The sequence below is a fragment of the Taudactylus pleione genome, unplaced genomic scaffold, assembly GCF_031769625.1.
Source record: "Taudactylus pleione unplaced genomic scaffold, aTauple2 ptg000021l, whole genome shotgun sequence".
Classification (NCBI taxonomy): Eukaryota; Metazoa; Chordata; class Amphibia; order Anura; family Myobatrachidae; genus Taudactylus; species Taudactylus pleione.
This window is the reverse complement of record NW_028284423.1, coordinates 13489705-13502500: the sequence shown is the minus strand read 5'-3', so window position 1 is coordinate 13502500 and position 12796 is coordinate 13489705.

Genomic DNA, 12796 nt, shown 5'->3' with positions numbered 1-12796 from the left:
ACTTCTCCAAGCTTGGGGAGGCGCACATATTGCTTGGTGATGGCAGACACTCTTCAGTCTTCTTACTTCCTCTAGAGAAGATGTCCATGTTTCTGTGTTGACTACCCAGCTGATACTTCATTTCACCCTTCTCAGACGTATATCCTTTATTTTCCCTGAATGTGCATGCTCTGACAAAGGGTCATATAGTCTTCATTTTTTACAGACACTGGGTTGTACTTTTCCCCGTCACTCCATGGAAAACATATCTCTCAAAGAGCCAGTGTGACATCGTAGCAGTCTAGTGGGAAGTACAGGGTCCGGACTTTGTTCTTGCTGAACAGCTTGTTGCCACACCTCAGGAATGTGATACAGTCACTGCTTTATGCCCACTCCTTCAGGTGTAATTATATTGTGCTCTGTTAAGGCAGTGCATCCTGGCAGGGAAGAAAACATCCTGATTATTGCAATATAAGGCTTTCACTTCTTTTCGCTGTTTTGCTGACAAGGTGTCTGCCATCAGAACTTCTGTAGGGCCCTGTGTACTAAAGCGGCCCCCAGGAACCTGTGGAGTGGTGGTTTCTAGATTATCCATGGCAACATCTGTATTGGGTATAACATCTCTGCCAATATGTTTGTCTGGCTGTAACCAGGGAAAGAGTTGTGGATTTCTTCTTCAGACATTAATTGCACAGCGGTTCCCCTCCAAAGAGGACTGGCACTGCATTTGCACTCTTCTCCCTTTTCCAAGATAGTACCTTGGAGACTTTACATTGGTGTTGTCTCTGTAGTTCCTTTACAAGCTCAACAAATCCTGGGAAATTGGGTCCCAATATGAAAGGATAGTGGAGCTTAGGACCAACTGTGGTGACCACCTCATAAGTGCGCCCCTTTATGGTGAGGCTCACTCGCATGCGGGAGAAGTTTTCTGTGGATCCATGATCGCAGAGTTTTTCAACTAACCCAGACACCTTTTCCATTGGCCTTGGCAGGACAGCCTCTGAGATCAGGGTTAGCTTACTCCCTGAGTCTATAATAGCTGGGAGTTCTTGGCCATTCAGTAATACAGTTTTCCACATTAACAGGGGTCTGGAATCCAGGGGTACCATCGTGCAAAAAGCAGGTACATAGCGCCAATATTAGCAACCCACACTCCATAAGCTCTGTTTTTCTGGAAAAGTACCATCTTATATGACCTGGCTCTCTGCACTCACAGCAAATGACCCTGATATCTCCAGCGGTGTTTCCTTGAGGAGGGGTGACAGTCTGTAGCACAGGCCAATGGGGTATCATCTTACTGGGTTGGCCATTCCCTGGTGTCTTTTCTAGCATCTTTGTCATATTTTCTGCAATCTCATGCTGATCCAATACTGTAACTAATTCCTCTAAATTCTGAGGATCAGTGTGCATAACCCAGCACTGCATATTCCACCCTGGGGTTCTTATACACTGGTCAATAACCACAGTCTCTACAATCTGAGCGACAGTCTCATCTTCTGACTGGAGCCAAATTCACGGCTGTCTGGTGAGTTCTTCCACCTGCTTCCGAATTGGGATCCCTGTTAATAGGGCCCATTTGTTGAAATGCTGTGCTATCCCATTATGAGTGATTCCTGACCTGGCCAGAATGGCACTTTTGACTAGGTCATATTTCTCTGCATCAGCAGGACAAATCAGCATATGCTTTCTGAGCCCCACCAGTGAGATAGGGGGCAAGTCTATCAGCCCAAGTATCTGCTAGCCACTTTAAGCACTGTGCCACCCTTTCAAATATCAACAAATACACCTCTGGGTCATCTGAGGTAGACATTTTCTTTAAATGCCCAACACCTGTGTGCCTACTGACTGGGTCAGCAGCTGTCTTTTGATGAGAGTTCAACAGAGTTGCTATAGTAGAAGAAACTTCCTCCATTTTTACAGTTGGAGGTGTATCTAAGTATTTAACGGCTTTTATATAAGAGCAATGACATGCCAGTTTACACAAATAAATATATCTCTTTTCTTCAGCAATGCAACTATTATTCAAGTTTAACACAGAAAAAGAAAACACTGCTTTATTTTCTCATTCAGCAATGCATCGGTTAAACAGAACACAGAAAAAAAAGTTTTTTCTCTTTCAGCAATGCAGTGCTTAATTAAACCTCAGTATGTGAACCTTGCTAAACAACAGTTGAACTTAATTACAAAGCATAAACACTAGCTGGTAAATACACTAATCAGCACTTGATATGTCTCAATTTAAAAAGCAAAGCAACTTTTTTTTTCTCAGTATACATGCAAATAGCTTTTCCTTACAGTGCACAGCAAGTTACACAGCGTCCTTAATATAACTGCAGATTTTCTGCTTCGCTAACCTTACTCATGTATACTGAACATTCTGCCTTGTCAGATCCTTTGCCATGCTGGAAGTAGCTGGCATATGCGCTGTGAGACAACAATGCAGTTCCCCGTACGGGCCACCAAATGTAAGATGGGGTGTAGAAATGAGGACACAAGAAAGGCAGATACTCGGTGAGGCAGTGTCTTTAATAGCAGCAGACACTGCACATCAGCATACACGAGCCTACGTCTGGAAACACACGGGCACATAACAGAAAACAAGAAATTTAATATTAAAGGTCCCAGCACTCCTTGTGCTTAGCAGTCATCAGTGGCTTGCAGCCACAATTGGCCATGCTCTCCCAGCATAACCCTTGGTCCCTGGCACTACAACACTAAGGCCTACTAAACTGGTCACTAGTCAGTATCAGTGCAAAGAACATCAGGCAGATGACAGTTTTAAACTCATCCTGTTCTTCTGACTTTCTGCTGGCTCTGGGTGACCTGGATAACCCGGAATTCCATATTCTATTGCAGCTGCAGAATGTGCCGCTCTTTTTTTCCTCTCCCACCATGACAATCTGGAATTCCACACCTCCACTGCTAATGCAGAATGCACAGGCTTCATTCTCTTGGAAGGAGCTGATCCCACAGGAATGTGGGCAATTCAGGTGAGAGACAACTCCTCACAGCACAATATATATATATATATATATATATATATATATTAGAAAAACTGACAAAGGTGCACACATTTGTAATATGTATAACTTTATTATACAAATAGGCCCCTATATTCTGCAATCTGCATTTCAAATGTGTTTGTTGTATGATATGTTCATCTAAATTTGCATTGCGCAATTTAGGAAACATCACAAGAATGTATCAAGATTTTCAAGCAGGGACAGAGCTTGCCAAAAAGCTCTGTCCCTACAAATCATCACAGCACACTTCTCTCTGTATTTGTTTTAGAAAAATTACAGTGTGTGCCTTCTTCCCTCTCCTTGCCCTTACGTGCCTGCTGATTGGTGATTGGTTATCTCTCTCCTCTGGTCCACTGGTCTCCAGGCTCCTGGTCTGTGACCCCTTTCAGCTGATGTGTGCTGTAAACTGAGATGGCAGTTTATAGCACAGCTGACCGGCGTGACAGTGCAGGAGCCCGGCGACTAGCTGTCTGGAGGAGAGAGATCACCGATCATCGAACCCCTGGGTGCAGGTTAGTGTTTAATTGTTTGTTTTTTTAAACTATTGTTTTACAGTGATAAGCTTGTGGTCTATTTAGACCACAAATCTGATCACAGGGGCTGATTGCCTGTCAGAGCAGATCAAGAGTAGGGGCAACAGGGGGAAACCCTTCTTAACACCATCTCCAGATGGTATTGTTATAGCAGGGCTCCCACCTGGTGTCTTTTCATAATTCCCCTTACAATTCTAGCAGATCGCATTTCAAATTACTAGTATGAGAAATGTAATCTGCTTACTAAACAAATGTGAATGAAAGGGCTTGGAGTAGTTTTTCATGAAAATTGCTCCAAAATCCCTTTAATACATTTCAGGGAACTAAGCTAATGTGAAAAGGGTGTGATAACAACTGTTTTTCACATTATTTTAGTAAAAAAAAGATTGATAAAGCCCATAATCTGCTATGTACACTGAAGTAAAAGTAAAGTAGAACAGGATATAACAAGCCTGGTATAGCCATTTCTCCTGGACAACTTGGATAGCTACCCTTCTGTATTGGATTCCTTGGCTGGACTCCGGAACACCTCTGGCCATCACATGCATTCCAAGCCTCGGTATTGATACATACCTGAGGCCAGTGGGCTGATTCACTACGGATCGCAATATAGCATACACACGCAGTTCAGTGCGATAGTATGCTCATCCATAGCAATTGCAATGCCGCCGCAGCACTACATAAGGGCCCCTACTTCACCTACACGCACATCTGTAATGGTTAGCAAGACTGCGAAAAAAACATTACAATCGAGTACCATCTGACCAATATGCACATTTATGGAAGGTCAGACCTCACTCAGGAATTGTTTACTTCAGCGCACGCTATCAGACCTCAGGCTACTTATGGTATCGCAGTGGATAATTTATGCACGCCCATGTAACGGCGTTGAAACGTACTGTCACGCCTGTGTTCGGCCGACCAACCCCCATCACCACCCACAAATGGCTCTTCCTGTCAATCACTCTGTGATGGGTCTGCTTGGTCACTACTATTGCAGTCCCGGTCTCAGGGGCCGGTAAGTGCACACGCACTGCAATGCATACATTTTCAGTATCACACTTTTCATATCTCTGTTTAATATTCAAAGATAAGGTTAATTTTTCTTTTTTAATTGCATCTTTGCATGAAACAGTTGGACCCTTTGTTCTTTGCAAACAAAGAAACTGTTCTCTTCTTCAGCAGTAAACATTCTACAGGATTTATGTGGAAGAAATTATTTTAAACACAATACAAAATAACACAAAAGAAAGGCTAAACTGTGTTTCCTTTATGCTGTGTTGGACCATTCCACAGGCAGATGTTTTGATAGGAATTTTGCCATATTTAATACAGTTTGGTTGTTATTATCTCATTAGCAGTTTAATGTTGCTCATGTAGGCAAAATTTATTCTGTTTTCATTTGTTTCCCTGTCAAGCATGCTTACTCTCTTTGTACCAATTTCCTCTCTCTGTCAGACTCCTTTTAAAATCATCTGGAAACAAGCTGTGACTTACAAACTGCATACTACAAAACTCCCATGTAATTATTTGGTCATTAAATGCACTAAACAAGTTTCAAGGGAAATAGCTGTATTTTAAAATAAAAAAGGTCTATTTGGTCATTTGGCTGCAAACAAATGACCAACACAACATTTTCTACAATATTTGTTTTGTTATGGCCTCAGATTACTTGGGGGAAAACCAATATACAAAAAACATTCAATAACTGACCCCTAGATCAGCATGCCCTGGGAGCAGAGCTGAAATTTACACATGTAATAAAGAGAAGGTCAAATGGTGACGTCAGTATGTATTTACTGTCAGGTAAAACTTATTTATTATTAGTTGAATGTACAATATTTTTATCAACAATTTAAAGATACATATAAACAGAAAATTTATATTTAGCCAGAAATCCCTTTTTTCCAACTAAACTAGCAAAAAAAAAAAAAAAATAACACTGTTTTTTATTTTTAGAGATTCAGACATTTACTATAGTTCCATTTTGCAAACCTTGTTTTCCATTATTTTCCATTTACCATTTATGTTGTAGTACTCCTGGCTCTCCACAAAAATGAGGTATCTGCTTTCTAAAATCACTTTCACTACTTGGAGTATGAACTTCTGGAGTTCCGGTATCTATAATTTAACATCACAGGATGTCACTGGATGAAGAGCATGAGGAGAAGTTTTTTGAAACCATCAAAATTGTTTAAATGATAAAATATACATATACACACACACAGATTAAAATGTATATATATGTATATATATATATATATATATATATTAAAAACTAGCGGAACGCCGCTAGTACCTATTATTTCAGACTACAAACAATTATTTATTTATATGTTTATTCTATACAGTATCCTGATCCTGGACACTATTATTCCAGCCCACCATCCCATCGGTACTTGGTTCCTGTCTTTCCCACCAACCAGCCCCCTTTATTCTCACGGTTGGTGCAACAGGCATAGATTACAAATTGCATGTGCAGTTTTTCTGGTTCTTTCTGGTTTAGCACACCTCCAAATAAATACCATTTCTTTTTTACCAGTATACTATCTGATTTGGTGGAATTTCTGCATGACTGCATAATACATTTACTATTGGACATAGGTTTTTGTATCAATGGTCTAGTACAGTAGTTCTCAAACTCGGTCCTCAGGACCCAACACAGTTCACTTTTTGCAGGTCACCCAGCAGGTGCACAGGTGTATTCATTACTCACTGACACATTTTAAAAGATCTACAGGTGATGCTATTTCACTAGTAATTATGTGAGGAGACCTGCAAAACATGCACTGTTTGGGGTCCTGAGGACCGAATTTGAGAACCTCTGGTCTAGTACATTTAATTATCAGTATTATATGTTCCATCTTTAGGTTTATCGACTATATCATACATGTGCCTTTCCGCTATAGATTATTGCTACCACTGTAATACCTGTTCATAACAGAACATACAATACCACCAACTGAGCGCAGTATCTTTATGTGTACATTTATTCCTATCTTATTTTCTTTTTTCTTTTGTTTATGACCTAAGGATAGAATTAACTACCCCATATGTCAGCTACTGTATAGTACCACATATGTGAAGATAAACTATATAACATTGCTACCATTTTAGCATATGTTCACAACTAGAACATATAATACCATCAGCTGAGCGCAGTATATCAATTTCTTCTATATATATAATTCATATTATATATGATACAGTACATGTTAACATTTTAGATATAAAAAAATTATTCAACAACAGAGTCTTACAGGAATGGCACAGAGCAAGTTCTGTCCTATTACCAAAGGGAAAATAAACTGAACATGTATTAAAAAGATTGTTGAAAGAGAGATATTTCTGATACCTCAAATATATATACATTCTATTAACATAATTAAATTACTATGAGGGTGCTACTGCTAACAACAATATCTAATTCAGAAACACAAAGAGAAAAAAAGATGTTCTTGATGCAGTGCATGAAAAGAAGGCCAATATAAATATAAAACTTAACTTTTATTAATAATAAGATGAATGTAAAACAGCTAAATATAACAAATAATTCCACATAATTATTGAAACAAACAGTATAACAAAAAAGACATACATAGCTGTTAGTAAATTTACCACCTATTGAGATGGCAGCAAACTCTCTGCCAAATTGAAGTTTTAAACACTCACCTCCAGAGCTGCGAGTTTGCCAGAAACATACACAGATCATTGTGACTTGTGTATGTTTCTGCCTGTAAATAGTTAAATTAGGGTTATTTTTTTTTTTTTTTTAAGTAGGGTCCCCCCCAAAACTCTAAACAGCTTCAGGACTTCCTGTCCTGGTACCTAAAATTACCGGGAACAAAAAGAGTAGGGTTCCATCGTAATTTAGGTACCAGCATCAGGCTGCAGGGCCAGTCCTGGTTTTAAATATAGGGGTGCAAAAATTGCATAGGGGTCCCCCTATATTTAAAACCAGCACTGGATCAAACTGACCAGGGTGTAATGCCACAGCCAGGAGACCCTATTACAGGGTCTCCAGGGCCAAAGCATTCTCACTCCAAGCCGGTCAGGCCAAGCCAGGGATCTGAGGAGAGGTGGGGACCCCTGAAAAAAGGGGTCCCCCCTCTCCTGAAACCCCATGCTTGTCTGAAGCCCAGGGCTCTTCCCTGCACCCCAGGGGCTGTGGGTACAGAGGTAATAAAGTGTAAAATCAAAGTAAACTATTGTATTTTACAGTGGAACTACAGGTGCCAGCATGCCTGCCCTTTGACACTTGTGGAACTACAAGTGCCAGCTGGTAGCCGGCACCCATACCTCCACTGTAAAATACTTAAATAAAGACAGTACACACACACCTTAAATAGTACAAATTTATTACACACATACATCAGTCAGACATACTTACCTGCTGCCAGATGTTCACGTCCACTTGTCCAAGAAGAATTCCATTTGGAGGTACTGTAAAAAAGATCCTATACTCACCTCCATCCTCGCGCTGGTCTCCGTAGCATCCAGGGGGGTCAAAAACAAAAACTTACCTTAGCGATGTTTGTGTGTGACCACATACCCTGCTAACCAGCTCCCGACAGAACAGTAAGAACTGTCAGGAGCCGCCAGCCAATCAGCAGCCGCTAACTGATTGGCTCCGGCTCCTGACAGTTCCCATGGTCATTTTGGGTCTGGTGCTGGTTTTAAAAATAGGGGGACTCCTATGCAATTTTTTCCCCTATATTTAAAACCAGGACTGGCCCTGCAGCCTGGTGCTGGTACTTAAATTGTAGTGGAACACTACTCATTTTGTTCCCTGTAATTTTAGGTAACAGGACAGGCTGAGGAGTCTGGGGCTGGTTAGGCTTTTGGGGGGACCCAACGTCATTTTTTTTAAGCAATTAAACCCATTTTTTACATGTACAAATCACAAGCAGCTTACACATATTGCACTGATATGTGCAGGCTGCTTGCTTGGGAGAGTTTTGCAGAGAGAAGACACTGCAATCTCGGGTGAGTAATATACTTCCAATCTTGCTACTCGGGGGAGAAATCTCAATCTGCTTCACCGTCATCCATTTCACTCTTAGCTAAACTCACTTCTTAGTAAATTTGTGAGTTTCAGGAGCCTCAAATCACCCAAATTTCGGCAATGCTAATCGAGTTGAAAAAAAAAACTCGACCAGACTCGATTCTTTGTAAATTTACCCCTAAGACTTGAGTTTGGTTGAGATTGTAATCTCGGGTGAGTGTAGGCATATTTTTCATATCGCAAATTTACTAAAGACAAACTCGGGTGAGCTTGCAAACTCAAATAAACTCACTATCGGCCAAACTCTGAAGTACTTTTCATGAAAAAGATACAACTCGGGAATTCACTAAGAACAGAGATTACAATCTCAGGTGTAATTGTTGCAAACTCGCAGCTAATTAGAAGTTTCAAATAGACCAACTCCTGAGCTGCGAGTTTGCCAGAAATATACTCAGACCAGTGTGATTTATGTATGTTTCTGCCTTGAATGATTATTGCAATTATTAATGTTAAAAAAAATTACTTAGGGTTCCCCCCAAAATACATAACCAGCCCCTGACTGCTCAGCCAGTCCTGGTTCCTAAAATTATAGGGGGAAAAACGGGTGGGATTCCCCGTAATTTAGGAACCAGCACCTGACTGTAGGGCCAGTCTTGGTTTTAACTATAGGGGGAAAAAATGTGTAGGGTTCCCCCGTAATTTAGGAACCAGCACCTGGCTGTAGGACCAGTCCTGGTTTTAAATATAGAGGGAAAAAATGTGTAGGGGTCACCCTTTATCTAAAACCAGCACCAGACCCAAACCAACTGGGGTGTAATACCACAGCCAGAAGACCCTATCACTTGGTCTCCACGGCCAAAGCACTTGCACCTCAAGCCGTGGATCTTAGGGGCTGTGGGTACAGGGGTAATAATGTGGGATATAGTTCTAAACTATTGTATTTTACAGTGAAACTACAGAACTACAGTGCCATTTTGCACTTGTGGAACTACAAGTGCCAGCAGGCGGTCGGCACCTGTACCCCCATTGTAAAATATATAGTCAAATAACCACAATACACACACACACCGTATACAGTATAACTTTAATACATACACCTATCCCACTCACACATGCTTACCTGCTGCCAGATGTTCATGTCCGCTTGTCCCGTAGAATCCACTGGGAGTACCTGAAAAGAAAAACTAATCTGACAGCATTGCATCCCCCACTGATTCTGATGGAAATGGAGGATCTGGGCGATACTTAATATTTGCAGGATGTTTCGGGGAATACACTGCAAATATTAAATAATAAATGGGCGCCTACTATAGATGACAAACATTGTTGTTATATATGGTGTATTAATTTCTCATATGTATTATTATTACTATTATTACTATTATATGTGCAGAGATCCATTTGTTGATGCTTACTACTATTACCATTTGTTGGCTGGCTACCAGTATCACTGGTGTTCTAAGTGCATTTTTATTTTATTTTAATTGTATGTTTATGTGGGAAATACAATACCTCTTTTTCTTCACCTTGGTGTATGCAGCATTGACCCTAGTGTATTATATTACCTATTGATATTAATCCCTGTCATTTGTATAGTGTGTATTTTTTTCTATTTCGATGTGACCGAATGTTGATTTTAGGAGGACCAAACAGACCATTTTATTTATTTATTGCAAAGTTTTTCAGATTGACTTGCTTCAATATAACATCTGGTGGTAGAAAAACTTATGGAAATTGCCATGCCTATTGTCTAATTACCTTATTCTCTTGTGTACAGTAAATGCTGTGTACAACAAAAGATGCCACAAATAACAAATAAGCAACAAATAAACAAAATCTATTAGAAATGCCACACCCAGGGGCGGATTGGGCCGCCGGGACGCCGGGCCGTTTCCCGCTGGGCCGGTCCCTTTGTTCCCCTTTTGTGGCCGCTACCCTTTGCTCACCCCTGCACCGCTGGCCGGGCTGCCGCGATCGGATCGGGCAGCTCACTGAAGTAATGAAAAAAAATGGCCGACGGGGGAGCTGCTGCACATGCCCAACTGCAGCAGCTCCTCCCATAGGCCATTGCTGAGTCTGTCAGTAATCACTGACGGCTCCACTTGCAGCCCGCCCTCTCTACGGCTTGTACATCAGCCACTCTCCTCTCTCTGGCAGCTACATCAGCCTGCCTCCCTCTCCGGCTGCTACCGGAAATTTCCCGGGCTGGTTTTCGATCCCAATCCGCCCCTGGCCACACCCATGGTAAATGCTGCACGTCCCCTAAATGCCACTGTGGTACCATGGGGAGGAGGAAAGAATAAATACAGGGCACAGGTGTTTTTTTGTGGGTAGGTGGGTAGATGGAAAGCAGGAGCATGGGTTAGAGGTCACTGTGAGCAGGTACAGGGGGAGCAGGAAAACAGAAGTACAGGGCAGAGGCCACTGTTAGCAGGTACAGGGGGAGCAGGAAAGCAGAAGCACTGAGCACAGGTCACTGTGAGCTGGTACAGGGGGAGCAGGAAAACAGAAGTACAGGGCAGAGGCCACTGTTAGCAGGTACAGGGGGAGCAGGAAAGCAGAAGCACTGAGCACAGGTCACTGTGAGCAGGTACAGGGGGAGCAGGAAAGCAGAAGCACTGAGCACAGGTCACTGTGAGCAGATACAGGGGGAGCAGGAAAACAGAAGTACAGGGCAGAGGTCACTGTTAGCAGGTACAGGGGAAGCAGGAAAACAGATGTACTGAGCACAGGTCACGGTGAGCAGGTACAGGGGGAGCAGGAAAGCAGAAGCACTGAGCACAGGTCACTGTGAGCAGGTACAGGGGGAGCAGGAAAGCAGAAGCACTGAGCACAGGTCACTGTGAGCAGGTACAGGGGGATCAGGAAAGCAGAAGCACTGAGCACAGGTCACTGTGAGCAGATACAGGGGGAGCAGGAAAACAGAAGTACAGGGCAGAGGTCACTGTTAGCAGGTACAGGGGAAGCAGGAAAACAGATGTACTGAGCACAGGTCACTGTGAGCAGGTGCATGGGGAGCATGAAAACAGAAGTATAGGGCAGAGGTCACTGTTAGCAGGTACAGGGGAAGCAGGAAAACAGATGTACTGAGCACAGGTCACTGTTAGCAGGTACAGGGGGAGCAGGAAAGCAGAAGCACTGAGCACAGGTCAATGTGAGCTGGTACAGGGGGAGCAGGAAAACAGAAGTACAGGGCAGAGGTCACTGTGAGCAGGTACAGGTAAAGCAGGAAATTAGCAGCACTGAGCAAAGGTCACCATAAGCTGGTACAGGGGGAGGAGGAAATAAGAAGTACAGGGGAAAGGTAACTGTGAGTAGGTACAGGGTGAGCAGGAAAGCAAATATAAAGGGCAGTGGTCACTGTGAGCAGGCACATGGAGAACAGGAAATTAGTAGCACCGAGCAAAGGTCACTGTGAGCAGGTACAGGGGGAGCAGGAAAGCAGAAGCACAGTACCGGGGTGATCCCTGCTACAGGGGTCTATTTACTATGCTGTGTTAGGAGATAAAGTGAACGGTGATAAGGTATCAGCCAATCAGCTCCTAACTGCCATGTTACAGGCTGTGTTTGAAAAATGGCAGTTAGGAGCTGATTGGCTGGTACCTTTTCACTGTTCACTTTATCTCCTAACACAGCTTAGTAAATAGACCCCTTAGGCTAACAGTGGAATCCAGTGTAAATGTGGCTCCAGGGTGAACCCTGTAGTGTTTGCGTAGGAGAATATAGTAATAAAAGTTATTTTCTGAATAATTCTGTATCAGTATGCAGTCGGGAAGCCGGCGGACCTAATCCCGACAGCCGGCTTCCCAACTGTCATATCCCGGCAAGGGTCTAAAGACAGGCGTCAATATGCTGACGCCTGTCATTAGACATATATATGCCGGGAGCCCGACACCCGGCATCCCGATCAACGGGACGCTAGGCGCTGAGCTCGGATAGCTGTGGGGGGGAGGGTTAGGTTTAGGGTTCCCAGGGGGGACTTAGTGTTAGGTACCCCCCGGTAGGTTAGGTTTAGGCTACGGGAAGGGGGGGTTAGTGCTAGGCACCCGCCCGGGGGACTTAGGTTTAGGCGGCGGGGAAGGGGGGGTTAGGTTTAGGCACTTAGAGGGGGATTAGGGTTAGGCACCCCTAAGGGAGGGTTAGAGTTAGGGGGTAGAAATAGGTTAGTATATACTTACCTTTGACGATCAGGATTTCCTTCTCTGCCGGGATGCCGCTGTCGGGATTCCAATCACCGGGCATGGGTCCGGCGGTAA